Raw genomic sequence first — 12,191 nt, forward strand, 5'->3', positions numbered from 1 at the left:
TAGCCCAGGTACAAGAAATTGTAGTATTATTTAAAGTGGAAAGTGGACTACATTTAAGCGTAAAGGGTTGGTAATATTGGTAGAATTATGACAAGACATTGCGTCATGTCCACCCTGTGTAAGGACCGTTGGGATACAGAGTTTCAACTTGACGATTACTGTCTGGAAGAATTGTAGTTTTGGAAAACAAATCTTATCAATATCAACATTAGATATTGTTTTGCATATACATGCCCTAGCTCATTTGTATATTCTGATACCAGTGCTACTGGTAGTGGTTCTGTTATCGGCTTCAAAAACGAGTACGTGTGCCATAGAATGTGGACGGATTATTAGAGTCTAGAGAGCTTCACTTGGAGGGAGTTATGTGTTATTAAATTTTCTTTGCAATCGTTTCCTCCGGTCCTTAAAGGATCACATGCCAAGTGGTTTACTGATAATCAAGCCGCTGCCAGAATTGTTGAAGTAGGCAGCATGAAGTTAGAATTGCACAGAATGGCGAGAAAAATTTTCGATCGATATTTGTGTTCAGTCAGGAATTTACCTAGACATACAGTGGATTCCCCGCACTTTAAATCAACAGGCTGATTATATTAGTCGTTTGATAGACGTCGAGGATTGGCAGACTACCAATTATTTGTTTTTGTCCCTAAATGATCGCTGGGGGCCGCACTCGGTAGATTGTTTCACTAATTATTATAATCATAAGCTATCCAGGTTCTTTTCTAGGTTTTGGAATCCGAATACGGCGGGCGTCGACGAAATTCTTTGTTCAACCACTTGGAGGAGAGAACTGTTGGGTAGTCCCGCCCGTTTCTATCGTTTCCAGAATTCTTCATTATATGAACTCTCAAAACTCTGTGGGTACTGTTGTTCTACCCTTTTGGCCCTCAGCCAATTATTGGCTTCTACTGGCAAATAAATACTTCAAGTATATATCAGCTTATAGCATGCATATTGGGAACCAGTCCCTAACGCATGGTAGGAATCTCAATTCCCTTTTAGGATCGAAACACTTCAAGGGGCATGTCATTGCTCCTAGGATGGAATTTTTTTACTTGATTAGCTTACTGCTTGCAACGTCTGGGGGTGGCGCCCTTCCAGCTTATATGTTATGATTACTTTTCACTGTTTGCTTGAGCTTTTTTCTATCTATGGTGACTGCACCAGTGACGTTGCATTTTCCTGGCACTGGCTTTGGAGTGTCTTTTATTTTGTAATTTCAGATACTTAGTTCAAACGGAGCTTGGAAACTCTTCCTGTTTTCGTCTTCACCAAATTTTCGTCAAATCGTGAGCGCGATGTTACAGTCCCGGGCAAACTCTACAACTAAATAAAGGCTGATAGTTTCGAAAGAAACTGTTTGGGGCTGCGTCGGTGGGAGTAACGAAATAATTTGGATATATCAACAAAGTTGAAATGGTAAATTGGCCACCGTAATGATTACAAAAGCTGACGTTTCGAGCGTTAGCCCTTCGTCTACAACTAAAGCCTGCCTTCGGGTCAAAAGGTTTTTAGAGTGGTGTAAGAGTAAGAAACTAATTGTTCAATTGCCTTTTCCTGTAAGCACAGTATCGCTTTATCTATTTGCAAGTCATCAGTCTTGTGCTTTAAGCGCGTCCTTAATCCAAGCTCATGCCGCTCTTAAATGGTTTCACACGTTTGTGCCTAGCCTCGACCGTAATCCTCTTGATAGTGAATTTTGTAAGAACATAATTGAGTCAGCAAAACGTAGCAAGTCTAAACCAATTGCCAAGAAGAAACCATTTTCCTCCCAGATTATTAAAGACATTCTAGATGCTTCTAATAAGGAAGATGCTAATGTGAAAGATGTTAGGATAGCTGCTTTATGCTCGTTATATGGAGGCCCGTTCTGGTCAAAATTGCTTTATTTATTTTATGGTAAACATTGAATTATTTTTTTAGTGTCAGACAATTATTTTTGTTGTGGTTTTCAATTATCAACTAGGGTTTTATTATTTTTATCCAAGCTGTAATTATTTGTCACTAATTCATTTTTACTATATTTCTTTATTTTTCTCAATAGTTGAATTATTTTTGTGTACAATTATTTTTTTGTGTGTTGGAATTATTTTTGAGTACAATTATTTTTTTGTGTGTTCGAATTATTTTTGTGTACAAATATTTTTTGTCGTGTTCGAATTATTAAGCATATCCCATGAGTCAATGCAGTCCCGACTGGTAGGACTGGGAACGTATCCCACAAGCCTATGCAGGTGTATAACTAATATGGCGGAAAATGCCTCGGAATAGAGTAATCAGGGAAAGAAATGAGAGGGGTTTTTTATACTTTCTTCAAACTTTGAAGTGTGTATTACGTCTATTTATTGATCAAGAAGTGCTGGTGTTTACAGTTGACGAACTCCAAGAATCAAGAAGTCGTTTGGTAGATGCTCCAGGAACTCTTATGCTGATCGAACATGACTTAACTCAGAGAGATATAAATGTTACTGGAATACCAACAGAAGCTGTACAATTTCCATTTCGTAACTTAAGGCACTTATTGGTGCACTTAATCAACCTCTTGTCTGCTGAAATCGAGAAAAGTGAGAATTATAATGAAGATGATACTGCTTATCACGCGCCGTTAAAATCAAAACCGGGGCCTGGGCGAAAGCCATACGATATTTCAAAAGAACGAGTTGAACATCTACGTTCTCTTTTCTTCTCGTGGACAAAAATTGCTGCCATTCTTCAAGTCAGCATTTCAACACTACAAAGACGTCGTAGGGAGTTTGGTCTTAGTGATGAGCTCGAAAAATTTTCAGATATTTCAGATGATGAATTGGATAGAATTTATGCAACAGTATCAGGAAACTTTCAAAGTGGCCCTCTTACTCCAAACATTGGAAGACGAAGATTTATAGGTGCACTTAGAAGTAGGGGTTTGCGTGTTCAAAGGTGGAGGGTCAGTGAGTGTTTGCATCGGGTTGATCCAGTTGGAACAACTTTACGATGGAGAATGGCTATTCGCCGCCGAAAGTACTATGTTCCAACTCCAAACAGCCTATGGCATATTGACTCTGGACATAAATTGATTAGGTATAAGTTGATTACCCATGTTTGCATTGATGGGAAGACCAGACTGCTGGTATATGTACATTGCTGTAACAACAACAAGGCTGACACTGTCCTATCTTTGTTTGAAGATGGTGTTCAAAGAATGGGCCTTCCGTCAAGAGTTAGAAGTGATTATGGCATGGAAAACATATATGTTGCACAGTACATGTTAGAACACAGGGGAGAGGGAAGAGGAAGTATTATCACCGGTTCCTCTGTTCACAACTGCAGAGTTGAAGGAAGTCACCGCGACATCTATGCTGGTGTGCTAACTTTTTATTCACATATATTTGAGGCAATAGAAGATGAAGGCATTTTAGATGTATTGAATGATGTTCACTTGTATAGCCTCCATCATGTCTTTATTCCATGCATAAATAAGTCTTTGCAGGAATTTGTTCAGCAAATGAACAACCATCCAGTGTCAAGTGAAAAAAACAAGTCACCACTTCAAATGTGGCAGGAAGGGATGCTTGAAAATATACATTCTGGTCATACTGCATTGAATCCATCTGAAATTGATGACTTTGGAGTTGACCCAGAGGGATTACTCTCAGTGGAAGAAGAAGACTACCAGGTTAATATAGAGTGTCCATCAATCAGTCTATCTGAACAGCAAATTAAGCAACTTCCCAATCCATTGCAAGTAGATGATTACTGTGGTATTGGTTCTTTTTTACAATGTGTGGAAACAGTCAATAGATTTCAACAGTGAAAGCAGTTATTATGTTATATTAATAGATCCTTATGTTTTAATTGTGTGCTGGTATGATTTTCAGGTGCAAATACAGTCAGTCTGTATGTAGTCAAGTTACAATGGATTTCAGCTTGAGCATTTGCAAATACATGCCTTATATTTACCAGCAGTGAGCACACGTTGGTTAATAAGTGATCAACTATATGCTTGATGCTAAAATCAAACATAGGTATAAAAAAGTCCCTGAAATTTAGTTCCAAGAAGCAGCACATCCTCAAAGGACAGCACTTACACAAATAATGTGTATGGATTCCGCTCCTTTGAAAAGTTTGTAGCTAACTTACTCTAATGAAACAAAAAGGGTTAAATCAGTGTTCAAATCAAGTTCAATAAAATTTTACTTACAGCCATTATATTTGAATTTAGGAAGATTGTACATCTTCGATTTTAGCTGTATGTAGGTCTTATTACCAGAGAACAAGGTAGGAAAATTTAAACCCCCCTCAGGAAGCACAGACTGAGCTTGCCAGCATATGATCGACCAAGGTTTAGATTTTCTTATCTACATCAAGTAAGCATGGTTAATAAGGATTTTATTATGCAACCTCTAAATCCTTAAAAGATGCTAGAAATAATAAAATAACATCCTGAAAACAATGCAAAAACACTGAAAGTGATTCTTCAATGAGCGCACATGGTCTAAATAAGAAAAATTCAATTGCACAACAGACAATCAGAGCGTGCATACTTTATAAAAGGAGTCTAAACTGTAGTGTATATAAGTTCTTGGATTAAATGGTCACACTTCAACAAGGTAATCACTTTAATTTACAGGAAACGTCAACCATCAATTAGGGCCATTATCTTGTTGAAGTGTGACCTTCAAAGTCCAAAGCCTTTTTACTATTGAACATGCAATCTAATGGGCTGATTACCAAGATGTGGAGCACTCAAGAAGCTAGAGAAACACTCTCTGCACTGCCTCTTTATATTTATCAAATAAACAAAACAAACACATCAAATGTTTCAACCACAACATTTTTTAATGACAGTTCAAAATGAGAGTTGTTATACATTTTAATTTGAATGTATTGTGTCGGTTGGGAGTGAACACAAAAAGACATGATTAAGATCAAAACTTTATTATTAACCCTTTAACTCCCAAGATCTGATTGTTAATTCTCCCCTCTAGCTGCTACACATTTCCTTGTAAATCAGTTATGAGAATTTGGTGTCCAATCAAGGTAACAACTTCTACCTGATAAGTTTGAGTATTCTCATTACCTGTTTGATGGATAATGTATGGATATTATGGGGAGAAGTTACTTGTTAGTCACTTTTGGGAGTTAAAGGATTTTAATGGTCAATAAAATAGCAATGTAACAATACGCAACAAAAGCAAAAGGCATTTAAATAACAAGGTAACTGTAGTGTTATCTGGAACACTCGTTAAAACTTATGAAAATGCAAATGAACTCAAATGCCAAACTCAACAGTAACTAATGATTTAAATTGCAAATAAACTGATATTAATTGCATATGAGCACCAGCATTATCCATTGAGCATTTAGGAAAAATGTTGTCAAACATGTCATGAATGGTAAATTCACTTCGAAACAAACCAAAAGGAAACCTTTTTATCTTTCTTTTAGGGTTGAAGAGCTCAGATTCAGTGTAAATGTGAATATCTCATGAATTATACAAGAATTCCTTCCTGCATAAGAATTAGTTCTTGTGACTATAACATTGATTACAGTCTTGGCTTTTAAAAACACATCAACAGTTTAAAAAATGGCAATCCTGAAGCTAAGATTTTCTTGAGATATTAGATCTTACCAAAATAGTCTTGAGAAAACGCTAAATCATATAAAGAAAACAGCCTTTCTGTGGATGGAAGAGAGAGTTGCTGAGTTGGTCTTGGAAGAGACAGAACATTCCCATAAGTATGAGCTGTGGGTATGAAATTTCCCTTAACATCAGTTTCTTCACTAGTTTGGACTTGATTGGCAAGTTTGGTGATCTCATTTGGAATAACAAATGAATTAACTGGTGGCGTAACAAATCCAAGAGCTGGCTCATGACTTGCACCAGTGACAAATTCCAGTATATTACTAAGGTCAAGGGTTTTTTCCCCACAACTTCTCCTGCCACTTGCTACCTCTCGAATATACCTGACGAAAAGCTGATAAACTTCCTTTTCATACTTTAAGGCATTACTTTCTTCTTCAGAAAAGCTTGGTTTCAAGAGATGTCGCAGTATTGGAACAGTGAGCTTGCCCTCTGCACCTGGTCTCAATAGATGCTGTAACATAGGCAACTGACGAAGAGATGATAACATTCCAAGTTGCTCAAGGCCTCTTTACAGTTCAGGTACACATGGGCTGGAGGTTTTGGATGATGACAGAATTTCTTGGAGAAGGTCCTCTTCTATGTAGGTTGGCATTTGACCATTTTGAAGCATTGCAATGGCAATCATTAGCCCTGCAAAAAATAGTCCTTTGAAAGGAAATTGCGAAGGCCTTGGTCAAAATACTTCTTCTTAATGGCCTGGTTTACAAGTCTGATCCACTGTTTCCGAGGACCACCTTGATCAACACACTCCTCTCCCATAAAATCAACACAAAATGTACATCTGTAGTTGCGAATAAACTCAAGTTCACTGAATGTTGACTCAAGTAAGTTATCACGGTTAACTGTGATGAGGTTCACATCTCCTTCAAGCGTTTCTTCACAGGTTGACATGTCAAGCTCTCTTCCTCCATTTATTTCCTGCTGTAAAAATCTGAGCACTTCTAGTGGTTCAGAGAGATTCAAAGATTTGGCTTTGTCTAATATTGATTGAATGTCAAAAGGGCAATCAATATCACAATATCCTTCACATGTTGCTGGAAACACAGTGGCTGTAGTAGACTCTTCTTTAGCAGGTTCAGCACTTGTTGAAGTTGAAGATGGCTGATGTTTAGCTTCCACAAGTATTACATCATTGTTATCAATTTCACTTTCTTTATGATCAAAGTCAAACACAGACTTAGATAGCATCTCCTCGATTTCTTTATCCACATGTGGAAGATAGTCAAGTAATCTAATAATGATATGTCCTGTGGGTGATATGGACTTGAATAGCAATGTAGCATCGATCTTTTTACCACTTGGGATATTGGGAGTCAGCAGAGTTCCCCCACAGTTTTTAACTATTTCAAACCTTAGGTCTTCCATTTCGGTGCCTTTTAGAAGGGATGACAACTGCTTATGCAACTCTTCGGCTTCCCAATTCCTGTCCACGTCAAAGCCTGAAACAACTCGTCGCTTTCTTTCCATTTGAACTTTTTCAGTTTTCGATGGCATATGTTCATGTCCTTTCTCAATGATAATAGCATCTCGTGTTACAATAGAAGACCTAACTGGGCGCCCGACAGAGGATGCTGTAGACTCATACGGATGAACTCTTGATCGCGATGATGATCGGCGGCCAGATGAACGTGGCACTGTACTCATTGCAGATCGCGAGTTTAAAGTTGGAAATCTTCTCTGCAACTCGCTTATAGCTGAAGCACTACTACTAGAAGCTGAAATATTCTGAGTGGCAGACGGTACAGTGCCGTTAGTTATCAGAGATGCCATTCTGTTGATATTTTCAATTGCTTCTTTCGCAATTTGCTTGATTTCATCAGCTTGGTTCGCGGCCATTATGAATGTGGGATGCACGTGGGAAGAGTTCCCAGGCATCAACCTTGGTCACATAGCAATGCTCCCGCATCGACTCATGGGATATGCTTAATAATTTGAACACACCAAAAAATAATTGTATACAAAAATAATTCGAACACACAAAAAAATAATTGTACACAAAAATAATTCAAACACAAAAAGTTATTGTACACAAAAATAATTCAACTATAGAGAAAAATAAAGAGATGTAGTAAAAATGAATTAGTGACAAATGATTACAACTTGGATAAAAATAATAAAACCGTAGTTGATAATTGAAAACTACTACAAAAATAATTGCCTGACAATACAAAAATAATTCAATGTTTACCATAAAATAAATAAAGCAATTTTGACCAGAACGGGCCTCCAAACTCGTTAGCTTTTGCTGGATTTTTTCGTTGTAATGAGTTGTGTAATATTGCTCCCAGCCATATCGAATTTCATAGTCAATACATAAAGATTTTTGTGCCTCGTGGTAAGACTGATGCTCATAGGGAGGGTAACTATGTCTATATAAGTACATCGGGAACTCCATACTGCCCTTTTGGCGTTTTAAGAAAGTATATGAATCTAGCCGATATTCACGATAAAGGTAATCTACCTTTGTTCAGGCCTCTGGTTTTTCATAGCAGTAATTCTAGTTATACTCTAAGGGATGGAAAAATCTCCTACACGTCATGTAGAGAAATCCTTAGGGATTCCTTAAAACAACTGGGTTTCAACCCGGATGACTACGGTCTCCAAAGCTTAAGATTAGGTGGGATAACATCCGTTGTTGGCAACAGTTGTAATTCAGTTTCGGAAAGACTATCGAAGTTGCATGGCAGATGGAAGACGGACGCTGCCAAGGATATGTACGTTGAGGAGAGTCTCGACAATTGGCTACAAGTAACAAAGTTTCTAGGGTTTTCATTTAGGTAGCTGTAGTTCTTATATCTGTATTGTTTATCGCTTCCTAGTATCCGGTATCAGCTTATCTTTTAAAAAAAAAACATGAATGATACGAAATTGTAAACGCCTAGCTTAGTACTTATTTTCAAACATATATATATGGATGCAATATTGTATTCGCTTTGCTTATTAATTATTGTGAAAAAAAATGAGTGTATGTAAACTATTAAACTGCATTTGGATCCGCTTGCGAATCCTTCCATAGTTCTTGTTTGCTCGATTATTACGGGAATTGAAGGGTAAAACATTTTACGTTCGGTTGGGCGAAGCGAATTAGAACGTAGCGAAATCTTAGGGAATGATATCTTCATTTTAGAAATTGCTAGCTGAACGGCACACTCTAGGAACTTCCCAAACGAATCATTTGCTCTTCCGAATTTGCTACGTGACCTTTTTAAGACCCAAAAATTGCAAATATATCCTTTCCGAAAACGTAAGGGACTACTTTTGCCTTGTTGCGAGTCTTTTAGGTGATGTTTTGGGGGCTGAAAATCTATTCAGATACACGATTCGAAAATGCGAGGGCCTGTGTGTTCGATTATTCAAAAAGTCTAGCTCACCTTGCTTCCAAACCGATTTTTACCGAAAATAATCGCTGGGTGCCCCTGCTTTTATGTAACAATAAAAAGCTGTCTGATTTGATTATTACAAAACTTAAGAATTTCTCTTTAAATCTTGCGCTTCTCAATAAGCGCTTCTGCACAATTACATGTTGCTGCCAAATTGTAACTTGAAATGAGCAGAGGCTGCGAAAAGATAGTGCTTGTCTCTGGATCGTTTTGAAGTAATTTAAAGTTTTTAAGAATGATGGATTTAACTGAGTGGTTGTGAGGGTGAAACGTGAGAGTGAATGGAATGCGGTCGGAATCTTCCTTATGCAACGTTTGTAGTGCTGAATGTCGATCAATAAGTTGGACGCGGTGGTAACCCGCTTGAACGACAGAAACAGGGTAACCACGTTTATCGAAAAACTGACAGTGTAAAGAGTCGTCATTCCTAATGACGAAGGCTTTCTGGCCCTTAAACATTTTTTTGATCAAGGTACTGTTAAGGAACCTAAATCTGAAACACCATCGTTTTGTTACCTGTCAATTATGTAATTTCCCAGTTAGTAAAAGAGAGAGAGAGAGAGAAGAAAAGCTTAACGCCGTTGTAACTCTTGGAGTTCAACAAATAAACCGCTTCAGGAAATAACATTCTAGCATGCAGTCAATACACTACACTGGTGACGAGTGATAAAAAGCAACACTGAATCAACTTGACCTATCTCAAAACCAAGGAACACTTGGCACTCGGTGGAAAAAGTACATCGTACGGTTCCGCAACCTTATTGTGGCGTTGAATGTGACCAACAAGAAGCGACAGCAGGCTCCTCTGCTACACTATGCAGGCGAAGAGGTCAACGATATTGTTGAAACGCTGCCCGACGCCGTCGCAGGAGCAGACGAAGACCCGCTCTAGAAAACAGTCACGGCTCTCACAAACCACTTCACGCCGAAGACTAATGAGGCCTATGAAGAATACAAGTTCAGGCAGGCAAAACAAGATCTAAGAGGAGACCTCATGACCTATTACACCAGGCTGAAACACCTATCAAAAACCTGCGAATTCGCTGATGCCGACCGAGAAATCAAAAGCCAGATTATTCAACTGTGTTCGTCGTCCAGGCTGCGCCGAAAAGCTCTTAGTGATCCTGGAATTACCTTACATGCACTCCTCGATTACGGTAAAACCCTGGAGCTTACCGTAACACAAGTTAAAGAATTGGAAAACTCAAAAGCAGAAGTAAACAAACTCGATAAACGCCGTGAAGTAACTCGATGGAAATCTTGGAGTGGACCCCCACGCGACAAGAACGAACGCCCGGGACACGGATTTACCCGATCACACTCAGGAACAACAGAGTGTGATCTGTTGTTCCTGAGTGAGATCAGGAACAACAGATCACACTCTGTTGTTAGAAAGAGACGAGCAGCACGGCGTTATCGAGCATGTGGATGGACGGACCCTATGGCTTAATCTCCTCCAAAGTACGGCTTGAATTATGGCTGCACATGAGAACATATCCACCAGCTACATCCAAGTTTGGGAATTCCATTTTCAATTTTTAGTCAAATTCAACAGAATTATCTGCTATATTTAAGGCGATGCTCTTCTCACCAAGAGATGCCCTTTTTAGTTGCCAATAGTATATTGGTGATGGCATCCTGCTACCACTAGCACTGGCCAGGCAAACAAATCTCTTGGTCCAGGTGGGCCTCTATTTTCGCTTTTTAGCAGGTGGCTGCTGGCCCCTGCCACTGGCTTTCCTTCTACTGGTACCTCCTTGTGTATCACTTCTAGGCATATAACCAAATACACGCTGGTGCTCCAGCTCAACTTGTGTTCTAGTAGAACATAATGAAGGTCCTGCAGAAGCTACTGCAGGATTTCTTGATGGAGGCCTACTAGATGCCTCTGCATATTGGTTTGATAGAGGCCCAACAGAAACTGCTGTAGTTGCAGGCTGCCTGACAGAAGACTGATTGGAGATTGCTACAGATGCAGCAGACGCCAAAGTGGCTGGCCTCATCCCTGCATTTGAAGCTGCTCTATCGGATGACTTGAGTGCTGAAAATTGCCGTCTCTCTAACTCTGAGATCGGTTTTGTAGATCTGTTAACACGTTCCTGCATCTTTGCAACTCTGACATGATTCTCTAAAGGAAAGAATATCAAATGGTATCTGATGTATTAATGTGAAAGGGATCAGTTACTTTCTAACTTCCAGTGTACTTTAAATTTCAAAGTTATGCTGATGCATGGCATATAGTAATTGTCACTATTGTGGGCCATTCAATGAAATTGGGCCATTAATAAAAAAAAGAAATAAATAAAAACATGAAATAATAAATTAATATTGGTGTACCACAAATATAATTCCAATATGGCAGATCCATATTGGGCTCTGCAAATTTGTGCACAACATTTCAACAAATAAATCGGAAGTGTGGGCTAATGCTCAGACGAATGACTACTTTTTTAATCTCCAACAATATCCCATTCAGGGCTGTCACTAATTTTTTAAGTAAATGGGGCTATGCAGAAAAATTGCCGGGGATTCAAGTTGCTGTAGTGAAGCCAACATGCTGGTTTTACATCAAAGTAGCTGAGGGTATACCTAGGTACAAGGGGAAAATTCCCGTCCCCCGGCCCTAATGACAGCCTTCTCATTTTCTTGATCTCACTCGCTGTAACCTTTGCGGCTTATTTTCATTAAAAACGTGCCTTAAGCACTTTAAAGAACTGTTTAAACAGACAACAAAGACCTAGAACTTCAACCTTCGTTCTTGAAGCTACTTGCCAAAATATCAACCAAGCACGAGAGAAGATTTCACGTGACATTACGTAACAACAAACAAAACAAAACGAAAAAAAATTAAAATAACAAACGAATTCAAAATGGTAGCCACACGGCCCCTAAATGAGAATGAAAACAGTCACATTTACATGCAAAGAAACAGGGCTACCAACTACAACTAGTACATAAAGGTTCCATATCTCAAACAACTGTTCTATTCGCAAAGTCATTAAGATTGCAATAAATAAGTTTTAAACTTGACTGTTGAAAGTCACATCCACAAGTTCCATCTGGCTCTGTAAGCTACATTAAACTTTCAAGGTTAACCTAAACTGCTCAGTCCATTTCGAGCAAACATAACTTGGTCACTGGGCGTGTCAGTACAGTCGTACTTTCTTCGCTCAGAGGCTGCC

General features: G+C 38.7%; 1 pseudogene; it reads left to right on the forward strand.

Moving 5' to 3' along the window:
- The first annotated feature begins 87 nt into the window (after positions 1-87).
- Positions 88-1,118, forward strand: LOC148718931 (uncharacterized; annotated as a pseudogene).
- The last annotated feature ends 11,073 nt before the right edge of the window (positions 1,119-12,191 follow it).

The sequence above is a fragment of the Stylophora pistillata genome, chromosome 12 (genome assembly GCF_964205215.1).
Source record: "Stylophora pistillata chromosome 12, jaStyPist1.2, whole genome shotgun sequence".
NCBI classification, from domain to species: Eukaryota; Metazoa; Cnidaria; class Anthozoa; order Scleractinia; family Pocilloporidae; genus Stylophora; species Stylophora pistillata.